Source organism: Schistocerca gregaria, chromosome 6 (assembly GCF_023897955.1).
Source record: "Schistocerca gregaria isolate iqSchGreg1 chromosome 6, iqSchGreg1.2, whole genome shotgun sequence".
Lineage (NCBI taxonomy): Eukaryota > Metazoa > Arthropoda > Insecta > Orthoptera > Acrididae > Schistocerca > Schistocerca gregaria.
In genome coordinates, this window is record NC_064925.1 from 256836709 (window position 1) to 256849274 (window position 12566).

The following is a 12566-nucleotide window of genomic DNA, read 5'->3' on the forward strand; positions in this document are numbered from 1 at the left end:
ACATCGATTGCACCCGTACCATATTTCGATGCACCAGGAATTGCATGGCGACGACTTTGAACGTCGTGTACAGTTCTGCCACTGGGCAGTAGAAAAATTACGGGACGATGACAGATTGTTTGCACGCCTTCTATTTAGGTCATTCATCAACAGCTGTAACGTAAACCGGCATAATATGCACTATTGGGCAACGGAAAATCCACGATGGCTGCGACAAGTGGAACATCAGCGACCTTGACTGGTTAATGTATAGTGCGACATTACAGGAGGAAGGATAATTGGCCCCTATTTTATCGATGGCAGTCTAAATGGTGCAATGTATGCTGATTTCCTACGTAATGTTCTACCGATGTTACTACAAGATGTTTCACTGCACGACAGAATCGCGATGTACTTCCAACATGATGGATGTCCGGCACATAGTTCGCGTGCGGTTGAAGCGGTATTGGATAGCATATTTCTTGACAGGTGAATTGGTCGTCGAAGCACCATACCATGGCACGCACGTTCACCGGATCTCACGTCCCCGGATGTCTTTCTGTGGGGAAAGTTGAAGGATATTTGCTATCGTGATCCACCGACAACGCCTGACAACATGCGTCAGCGCATTGTTAATGCATGTGCGAACATTATGGAAGGCGAACTACTCGCTGTTGAGAGGAATGTCGTTACACGTATTGCCAAATGCATTGAGGTAGACGGATATCATTTTCAGCATTTGTTGCATTAATGTGGTATTTATAGGTATTCACGCTGTAACAGCATGCGTTCTCAGAAATGATAAGGTCACAAAGGTATATGTATCACACTGGAACAACCGAAATAATATGTTCAAACGTATCTACGTTCTGTACTTTCATTAGAAAACCTACCTGTTACCAACTGAGTCTAAAACTGTGAGTCATATGTTTATGACTATTACAACGCCATCTATCACAAAGCGTAAAAAGTGGTCCAAGTAAAACATTCATATTTCTTTACGTAATAAACGAAAATTTAATAAAAATGGGGATTCCTATTTAAGAAAACGCAGTTGATATACGTTTAACCTATGGCAGCGCCATCTAGCGGGCCAACCATGGTGCCATCTGGTTTCCCCCTTCAAGCCAGACAAGTTTCATTCTTTCTAGTTTTTTTTGTTTTACGCTTATTTCGTGAGATATTTGGCCCGGTCACGATCAATGGACCACCTTGTATATGGTGTGTTTTCCTTTTGCTGAGGTAACATTACAATGTATTTATCGGCACAAAGCGTGCCCTCATTTACGTAGGTCCTTTTCATCAACTTGCAACAGCCGTGTGTTACGCACTGGAAACAACAACACTTAATCAGCTTAATAAATAACACGCAAGCACTAGGAACAAGATCAGTAGCGTCAGACCGCTACGAAAACTGTTAAAGAAACACCTGTCTATTACCACGGTCCCTTGAACGGATGCCTTTAATGTTTCTTTCAAAATAACATTCATACATTGAAGGACTGTCTACTATTAAAATCAGCACCTTGTTCCCGACCCACCAATATTACTTGGTATTTTACAAGGGACAGTCCTTGATAAACCGCGGAGAACAGTTCCAGGATGCTTCTTCAGTTAACTCTCAGCGGAGTCACAGTACCATCACACCTTCATGGAAATTGGGGCTCCATATGCGCTCACATCGGCACAAACGAGGTTATCACGCATTCCGCCTTTTGTAATAACACTGCTTGAGAATGGCCCCAGGCACACCAATTTTCTCGGCCCGACAGCCACGCCTCGCCAGCTAAGTTCCCCACTTTCCCGACTGGCGGTCCACAAGCCCCTCACTCCCGGCCGACCACCTAGCCAGGGAGTTTCTGGAGCTTCGAAGACCAAAGAGAGGTCACTGCCCCTTGATACGACTGTCGAAAAGTGCCAATACGACACACAATGTACGGGTGTAAGGCAGCCTTCTCTTAAGCAGTTATCTTGATTTTGAAAAGATCCACGTTTTCCAATCATAATACCTCCTTCTGTACCTGAAGCTCAGGCATAAAAATTTTGTTGCGACCTTTGTAGATTTCAAAAAGCCTACGACTCGATTGATCCTAAACCCCTGGTAGGAATTCTAGAAGAACTTGGCGTACACAAGAAGACCAAAGCGACAATCCAGCAAACACTAACACAACCTCAAAAGTGAAATTTTGAGGCGAAAAACGTCAGAAGCTTTTGAAATAAAAACTGGAATGAGGCAAAGAGATGTGCTCTCACCTTTGCTCTTCAACTGTGCCCTCGAGACGGTGATTCGTGAGTGGCGCAAAGAACTGGGAAACCAAAGAATTAAAAATGGTATCAGCCTAGGCTACTTGAAACTAAATCTTGAAATAGATTGTCTCACTTTTGCAGATGTTCTTGCAATTTTTTCTTATTCCATGGAAACAGCTTAGAGACAAATTAATGAGCGTAGAGTACAAGCACAGAAGACTGGTTTCCAAATTTCATTTGAGAAAACCGAGTTTATATGAACATTAATTTACCCCCAATGGAGCTCGTAGTGGGTCAAGGCAAAATTAAGCGAGTTGAAAGATTAAACTATCTCGGAGAATGGATAACAGCCACCTTATCAGAGAAAGAAGGTTTCACATCACGCATGAACAAAATGGAAATGGCATTTCATCAACCAAAAACATACACAACAAAAGATCAGTATCGTTCACTGCAAAGTGAAGGCATTACTGTTATGTTATCCACCTGGAGGTCTTGTACGCTTCTGAAAGCCTAGTAATCAACAAAAAAGGTCCAATCGAAAAACTGCAGGCCAAGGAAGGGAAGGTTTTGAAAAAGATCTTAGGTCCCATCAAAGAGAATGGGGAATATAGAAGACGTCATAATCATGAACTGTATTCCCACACAAAGAAGATAACAGATACCATCCCGAAAAGATGAATTATGTTCTATGGATATAGGACCCGAATCAGCCCTGGAAGACTCACCAATCGTATGATCATCTACTTTCAGGAGAAGGAAACAAAATGGGCCTGGTTCAAAGAGGTGGAGAAAGATCTTAAAGAAGTGGGAATCACACATGATGACATCTTGAAGCGTCTCCCACTCAAAGAGAAACTTATGACTTGGAAGGGTTTCAAAGTAATGCCAAAACTAAAAACGGGATTTGCTTGAACCCAAGAAAGGAAGGAGCAACACCGAGAACGAACGCTGGAGCACTGTGCACACATCAGAACACGTAAAGCAAGACAGTTGAAATAACGTGCTCCAAAGATGGCTTATACGAAATGAATGAATGAAATGCCTGGATAGTTTAATGAGAAAGCAGATCTTACAATCAAAGTTTGCTACCTACTACCACACAATTTTAATACTAAGCTTTTGCTGTTCCGCTGCCATATTTAAAGATGAAACTCTTACTGCCGAATTCAGTATTCCTGCACTGGGCAATTAGTGCAATGGTTTGGCATTATGACTGTCAAACGGGCCTCAAACAAACATTTTTATAAAGGACAGAAAACGCTAAGGTAGATTCCGAAATTTATTTTTAAGCGAAAGATACCTCGCTAGGGCGGCAGGCGATTATCTTGTTTGGACTGCTACAGTCCATTGAACAGCTGCCATCTTAGAAGAAGGTAAAAGAACGTCGAAAGTCACTCAGAACGAGTGTTTAAGGTATTCACAAAGGAGAATCGCATTTCCATTAAGCAGCTCTGAGACCTGACAGAGGGAACAGAAGTTTGTTTAGACTTGAGCCGCCAGCGCCAGTAAAGGTACATATCCCGCGGCAGAGGAGGAAACACGTCTCCCTTTGGTGCCTCTGGACTCTGTGTTTACACAATGTTTCCACCAACAGAGCACGGACTGCTTTTTGTGTGTTGAAGAATAATGAAACTTTTTGGTGAAACGTAAAGCAAATACATCGCATTTGCAAGAGGCGGAAGCCACGTACCTCCACAACGTGTAGGAAATATAATGAATATCGCTGAATGAGTATATAGAAGAACAATGGAGAAACACAGTGAGAATGCAGCTTTGATAAAACGATGGAATGAGCAAACTAGAATAACTTCCAGTAGAATAAAGAGTCGGCAATCTCATCTCCTTCTTTTCAGTCTTCGCTCGCGCTAACAACTAAACACAGGGTGGGAGGCATCGAGTAAAACAAATTTCAACCGCCACACCTACAACATTTTTCTGTCAGCCTTGCGTAAGATTTCAAACTGTTCCGTTTAAAAGGTGAAGGCAACACTTGCTGCTATCCGCTACAAAAGAAAAGCTTGACTAGATGAAATGTGAACTACAGTTACGTGACGACACGTGTAGGACCGTCTTAAGCGTACATAACAGCCAAATAATTCCTTGAGGTCGAAGAGTATATATTCTTATGATCGTCTATGGATTTTAACCTATTTCTGCTGGAAATAGTTTTCGCCAATGAATTCAAAAGATTTGATGCTTATATATTTACTGTCACCAAAGAAACACACTATGGATTTAAAAAACAGACAACTCCGAGTACGACGCACACTCTGAGGATTTGGTACAAAATTAATTTTATACAGACAATTAAAATAATCTAGGTTGCACGGTGCCAGTCTTCCGTTTGGTCGACACTTCGGCAACTTGCGTGTCCCTAAGCTATCCACTTTATCCAACTGGGGAAAGGGGACGGGGGACCAACCGTCTAACGTCGAATCCAAGTCACGTGACGTTTTTGGTGACTCTTTACATCGTAGAGAACTGAAGGCTAGATTAAAACGAAGACTGAAACATCCTTCATCCGCCCGAAATTCAAACCCACAACACCTCGGTTTTCTAGCACACGCATTGCTGCCAGGCCACCAGGACCGCGGTGTAATAAAATAGTTCATCTACCGGGTCTGACGATTGAATTTACAGGTATCAAAACATGTTATTTTCAAATGTTTTTTATTTCCGTCTTTGATCACAATATGAATTCTTTAGACGATGACCGGTTTCAGCCCGTAATGACCATCCTCAGATCTATAATATACAAACATTTACCCCTAGTGAGCAGTGTGTCTTTCCACATAATACAGCAATACATATCACAATACAGTACCATAAAACTAGGGAGATGTACAGAAAATATGATAAAACGTACCTTTTTTTACAGCGTGTCCTAAAGTGATTAGGCCATCATGGCATCGTCGAAACATATAAATATAATCAGCATACCATCGTCATAAAGATCTAAAATAAGGTGTAGAACAGTTGAAACTGGCAACTGAAGCTTAGATTGTATGATGAAGTACAGTAGCTAACAGAAATCTGTTTCCCTACATCATCCCTAGATGTCGCTACTGTCAACTTAGTTGTAGTTATCATTTATTCAAAAAACATAATCTGATAAAAACGCATTATGTAATATATGTACCAGACTTTAAAATTGATAACTATCTAAGGATGATGTAGGGAAACAGATTTCTGTTAGCTACTGAACTTCAGTTGCCAGTTGCAATAATGACTGTGTGGATGATGCGGTCTATTCTACACCTTATTTTAGATATTTATGACGATGCTATGGTGATTATATTTATATGTTTTGACGATACCATGGTGGCCTAATCACTTTAGGACATGGTGTAAAAAAACGTACGTTTTACCATATTTTCTGTACATCTCCCTGGTTGTATGATAGTGTATTGTGATATGTATTGCTGTATTATGTTGAAAGACACACTGCTCGCTAGGGGTATATATTTGTATATTATAGAACTGAGGATGGTCATTACGGGCTGAAACCGGTCATCGTCTAAAGAATTCATATTGTGATCAAAGACTGAAATAAAAATCATTTGACAGTATTTGATCACTGTTTGTATACGCGACCGTGTCGCGGTTGGTGAAACATGTTATTTTGATTTCATTGACTTAAAAGGTTAAATTTTTACACCTCCTAGTGATTGTAGGTCTTCGTATTTGACATAAATCTCAACATAATACACCTATCCGTTCCTGACAAATAGGAATTTAAACAGACGGACAAAGAGACAGGTGGACAACAAACAGAAAAAATTGTGAGTTATAATTAATTACAAATTAATAATTTTCGGAATTTTTCTTTAGTTTTACTGTGAAAGATTGCTTCTTGTAAAATGTTCTGATTTTACACTTACGGGTAGTGCCCCAGAGGTTCTCATGAGTGAGTTTGCAAGTATCAAAGTATGTGACTTCTGATTGAACTCACTTAGAAACTTAAATTTTACATCTGCCAAGTGATCATATACCCTAGTGAAAACTATAAAAATAATAATTTAAACAAAAGAGGGTTTAACATACTAATGTGTGTCACAATAGGCAGAATACATATTTTAATCGAAATGCATTGCAGTAAATAAAATAATGCAGTGTATGTCATTTTAATTATGTTTAGGTAACAGTACACTCTGTAATAGATACAATGCACTTAATGCACGCAGAATCACACTTGCAGTGCATTCTCAACCGAGTTACTTTGCAGCTTTCTGCTGCAAAAAAGGCTACTTTCCTTTTGTAGCGCTATAGCTAACAGACGATTTTTTCCACCGTATCCGGTGTCATGTAGCACTGTTCCTTGATATGAATTACCTGCATGGCGACCAGGACCTCTAGGGATTGTTGTATTGGAAATTAGGTAAATTTCACATTGTACTGCCTAAACCTTAGATGTAATAGTTATATTAATAACTTTCTTTCGCTAGAGAAGCCATCCATTACGTACACACATATACAACTGCCGCGTAATATTTGGCCACCATCACTTATTTCATCTAATACCTTATACGATACTATGTTTTCATTCATTCGGTACATTCCCGACAGTAACATATGGTGGGTGTCCTAGGATTCTTTTCTTCTATTTCCTGTGGCATCAGGACACAGAGCTGACTCGATTGATGCCATGGATACTGTTATACAGTTACTTCAGAATTGTCTAGCGATGTGGTAATGATCATTTCATTTTCCTTTCTGCTCCTGTAATCGACATCTCTGTTCCTCGTTTTGGACGTTGTCTTCGTGGATATCAGTTGTCATTCTTCAGACAGACGATTTTCACAATAAGTCCCACTTGCTCCATAATCTTGTACCTTTACGTGGATAAACAAAGTCTGTAATTGAACAGGTTGTCAAAATATAGCCTCTAGGCTATATTCTTTTTTTTTTCAGAGACTTAATCGCTCGTTTCAACTAGAGGCGTAGCACATTTTTTCAAATACTTCTCGCACACTTCGTTCCTTTGTGAATCAGTTAGTCGGTGTATCTGAAAATCCGCTAGACGTCCCACGTCTGTGATTACGCACCGTGGTTTGTCCGCAAATCTGATGGGCGTAACTTGCAGGAATTGTTGCATCCGTACCTGACAAAATACATTATCATGTTCTCATCACAATTCAAATATTTCTCAGGCTGAAAGTGAAAAGAAAAGAAAATCTGCCTATTTTAGAAGACACATTCCCGGCATATGAAAGGAACGCAGTTAATCTCTAGTCGTCATTAGTGTGCTCAGTGCACTGCTTGTTATTATAGCTGTGCATGGCCTTTCTTATTTGGCGTGAAGTGTAGTCATTCTCTTAAAAACCTTCTCCAAGTCTTCTAATTTTGGGTGGAGGATTTAATAGTCCGATATATTAAGGTACTAATTACACCAGCGGTTTTTGTGGGGTGATGGCAGCTAGACGCCTGGAGATACAGATCTGTGTGCGTGGACTTTTGTACACAGAATGTGTAAGTATAATTTAAAACATCAACTTCATCTCGTGTTTGATTTTCTGGTTGGTATCTGATAAATATCTGATAAATATGTATAGCACTTACTCTGACATCGAAGTACGTAAATCTCGATGCAGGGCAAGAGAACTGTGTTAATGTTAAATTTTGAACGAAAGTATGTGAAACACACCTTACACGATGCGGAATTCGGGCTAGCCAGTACATTAAACCATTCGCCAATATTGTTATGAAATAATGTAAATGGTACTTAGGCTGAGCAGTATTTAAATATGATGTATATGTAAGTGCAGATATGGTTTTCAGTATAACTAGTTCAGGAAGGCAATGAGGGGTAGAAGGTGATGTTATTTCAGTAGTGGCAATGTATGAGGGTGTTTTTATGGATTATTATCTCATGTACCCAATGAGAGATAAAGCAAGCTTTTTCTCCCAGGCACACTGCGTAGCAGTAGAAACAAGAACCAAAATACATTTAACGCGAACATTTTCTTTCAGAATTATGCTCTGTATGTATGTCTTTATTAGGAACTTACTCAACAGATAATAGACCTGCTATGAATTTTCAGGAACTTGCAGCTTGTCAATGAAACTATAACAAACACATCACTCTTTTATTATCAGGAGTGGGAATGATTTTGTGCCAGTTATGATATCAGAGAATTTGGCAAAAGCTAAGGTGATGTTACACCTAAGACTGTTGCTCCATTAGTATAAGATGTTGACAGATGCATGGTTCCTGTTAATAGTATACAAATAAGGTTTTCTATTCTAAGATTTTGCATTTTATAATTGGCCAGTTTGGTTGCCCCCATATTTATTAGTGATGTTACTGCACGTGAGATGTGTGGTATTTAGCATTCTGGCCAGATACGTAAATGTATGGAACTTAAGAAACTGGATCCAAGTCTTGTCATTTATATGAGGTCCTTTAAAACGGAGAAATTTATTCATGACTGATATTTAATACTAGACTCATGATGAACTGTTTACTTGTTTAAGCAACTGGCTAAAATGATACCAGAACATTAGTGATGAGCCTTACATATTATCAGAGAACTATATCTACTGTATGTACATCAGATAAAGATTCTGAATAAAGCACATGTGAATTAAATTATTTTCAGAACAATTCATTGTGGTATCTACTTCCCTTGTAAATTTGTTTCTTTTATCGTGGACACACATGGAAGATGATCAACCTAACATGCAAACACAAAACTCAGTGGACAGAGTATGCTGGATGGCTTCATACAATTTACTGTAGCACTGAGTTCAGCACCACAGCTTATGAAAGATGTACCAATGGATTATTGTTCATTATGGCAGTTCTACAGCAATGTCTGTAGATCTTCAAATACTGGGATTCAGCGGAGGTTGTGCAAGTAACGTATTCCTCCCTACGTCTAACAGGATAGGATCTACCAATTCTGGATGGACAATGGAGATTGTGCAAGACATTTCAGCCTCCCTGAGTCTGCTTGGATAACATAATTACTTCGAACCTCGTGGTTTTTCAGGGAAGAGACTGAAGATGAAGTACTGTGGTCCCTGGGTCTGTACCAGGTATGTGCTCTTGCTACCATGCTGGTGCAACTGTGATAAGCGTGTGTGCAAGGAACAGTGATGTGTATGACATTTTGCTGTGATATTTTTCTACTACTGCATGACGTTGTCCTCACAGGTTTTCTCAATAATATTGACCAGACAATTCTAAGCATTTTATGTATCATACTGTAAATGAGTGTATCGTTTTTGCTTCATTTGAACTGACAAGAATATTCACTTGTTTTCAAAATATTTTCCTAAACATTTGAACAGACAATTATAACTGCTTCATAAAGTTTTGTACAACGTTGCATGTAATGTGTGTATCTTTCTTACATCAATGGAATTCAGAGGAATATATAGTAGTCCTTATAAGGTTGTTTTAAACATTTGTATAGCTAGTTATAATACTTTGTAATGCTTTGGACTGTATTGTCAAATTGTATGTATTCACGTACTGAACTATAGTACGTTTAAAATTAGTTCCTACTTTTGACGTTTGGGACATGGCGCTGTTGTCCAGGTAACACAAATTGCGAGCCGACTTTCCGTAGTACGCTACCAGCAGTTCGCTTGGTAAAGCATCCTTGTTCCCACGCCGTGGATAAACAGTACCATATGGTGTCGCGCTCTAGAGGCACCTATGTTTACTAGCTCTCGTAGTAAAATGATATTTTCTGGTGTTGAAGTATTTTAGTCGTCAGGTATTGTGAAAGTGTTTCGTGTTGGCGCTGCATTAATAACAGTGCAGCACTTCTAACCACGATATTCGCAATAATAGTATAGTGGTCGTCCAAGAATAGGTAACTGGCTGTGAAGATAATGTTCTGCTGCAAAATATTCCTCCGAATTCGACAAAGCAAAGGACAATGTGCAGTACCACTCGGTTGTGCTGGATAAAGCTCCAACAGTGCAGCGGAGGAAACAGACTATTTTTCTCTGGGCACAAAGGAATGTTAGATCGAATAAAGTTGAACCTAGCTTGTGTAAGGTGCCGTTAATGGAATCTGTAGTGCTGTGCAAGCCAAATACCCCACGCTATCAGGTTGACGAACAGGATAACACTAAAGATCTTAGTTTAATCAGGCGTCCTCCGTATAATTCTCATTGAAATCCGATTGTGAATATTTGAGCCTAGGTTAAAAGTAATGTAGCAAAAACAAGATATTTACGCTGATTGAGGTTGAAATGCTGACAAAGGAAGGCACTGAAAATGTTACATCACAGGACTGGTCTCAAGTTGTCAGCCATACGAAGAATGAGTTTCAGGAGACATGGATTCATGAAGGACTGCGACGAGTTTTGAGTAATACGTCACTTTTCTTGTTGCTGTATTAACAACTGCTTCTTTTGCCCTTACACAGCAGAGTTTACAGATATACATCTCACTAACACTCTACTGCAGTTGAAATAGTGACAGAATCCTAAAACAGCGCATTATTAAACTAGCAACTCAGGGCGAGACATATCATCAGTTATGAGAAAGCCCACTCTAAGTTTGAAACTAAATGTGTTGTTTTTTCACTTACATTATTGGAAAACCAACAGCAATTTTCGTTTCACTGGCTACTGATGGTCCTTGAAGATTACATTCTTTCATTTAAAAACATCTGTAGTTCATTGAGTACCGCAGTAGATATGTAAGTTTCGCACATTAATGATATGGCAAAATACTATGCTCTTTGATTGCAGTCATTTACAATAATCCTGTTTCGATATCTCAAACCGTTTATGAGAAACATGGGATTCATGAGTATTTCATTCTGCTTTTTCACTGGCGTGTGTGTTCGTAACGTAAACCTCTACACACATTCTGTTTTCTGGACATTGTAGATAGATAGCGATATCCTTAGAGGTTTAATGAATGATTCAATACGTTGTCTAAATTTTATATGCAGCAACATATGACCTAACACACACTAAACGGAAATACGTAGCAATCCCTATTTTGTACTACAAACTTTAAGAATTTATCGCAGTAGTTTACCTAATACCGAAATAAAGTAATAACTGTGACCATTAACGAAATAATAAGTAGTTCATCATGAAGCTGATGAATGAAGATGTAATGCGTGCTAGACTTGGAGTTTATTGCCTTATACTTTCTCTAAAATCGGTTGAGAAAGACTGCAGATCGTCCAGCTAGTGTGGCTGACAAGTTACGCGTCGAGCAGCTCCGGTGTTATCCTCGCCAGCACACGCTGGCAACTACGCCTTCCTCCACTTTGTCCGTACTGAACTGTCAAAACTCGCAACTTATTTTAAACGCACTACACATTATTGTTTTACCAAAGCAAACATGTTTTTACGCCTCCTGCTACTGATCAGAAGAAACTACTATGAAAAATTCTTGTTTATTAGAATGAAGGCTGATTAGAGGGGAACTGTCTTATTTACTATTACTATTTTCGACATATGTTGGCCATAAATATAAAGGAAGTTGGTAATTTTGTAAATATATTAAACTCTGTAGTACCGATATAATCATATTACTTGTAATTCTATTCCTGAGACAGCAGATCTTGCGCAGGGAGGTTAGTTTTACTTTGTCAGAGTTGCATTCACTTGTGTGTTAGTCAGTCTACTTTCCTTGAGATTGATGGAAGCTGGCCTGACGTGTAGTGAAGGCAGCAATGTTTGAAAATGATTTGTATTAAATTTATTCTGAGAAGAAAATTTGTCTAACTAAGATGATATAAACGCAAGAATGCCGAAAGAGAAGATAATCTAGTTTTTTATACATTCGCAATTAAGTAGTTCCTTATTATAGAATATGGTTAAAGTTTACCGTAAAAAGTTTGATGTCGGAGCACATAGACTTGTGCTATAATTGAAATAAGTGTCAAGGAAAATAACTCTAAACAGGAAAATTATTGAGAAAGACATTTGCTAACTTGTTGAGTTGTGAGAACTCTATGAAATTGTATATTGTTGTTAACCAAGCAGGGTTATACTTGTAGCGTTTGGTCTCAATTATCATTCATTGACCTTAGATTCTCATTTTTCTGTCTTTACTTTTATCAATGTGTTTGTAAATTCGCATTGCACAGCGCGAGTTGTGCTGCTGAAGCATTTTATGAAAATTGATATGATACCGTCTTGCACTGCACGTTGCAGCAAGTACGGAATTTGAAATCTGGCTTAGGATAGTCAGATCTATATTCCTAATAGTAACGGGTTGCAGAACAGATGAGCGTTCTGTAATACAGGTAGACCATTAAAGTTAATTACCTTTAAGATTCATGTCCATTGTAAGGCACAGTGACTGTCACAATGCATTAGTGAATGTACCATATCATTCCAGAGGCTTAATACCA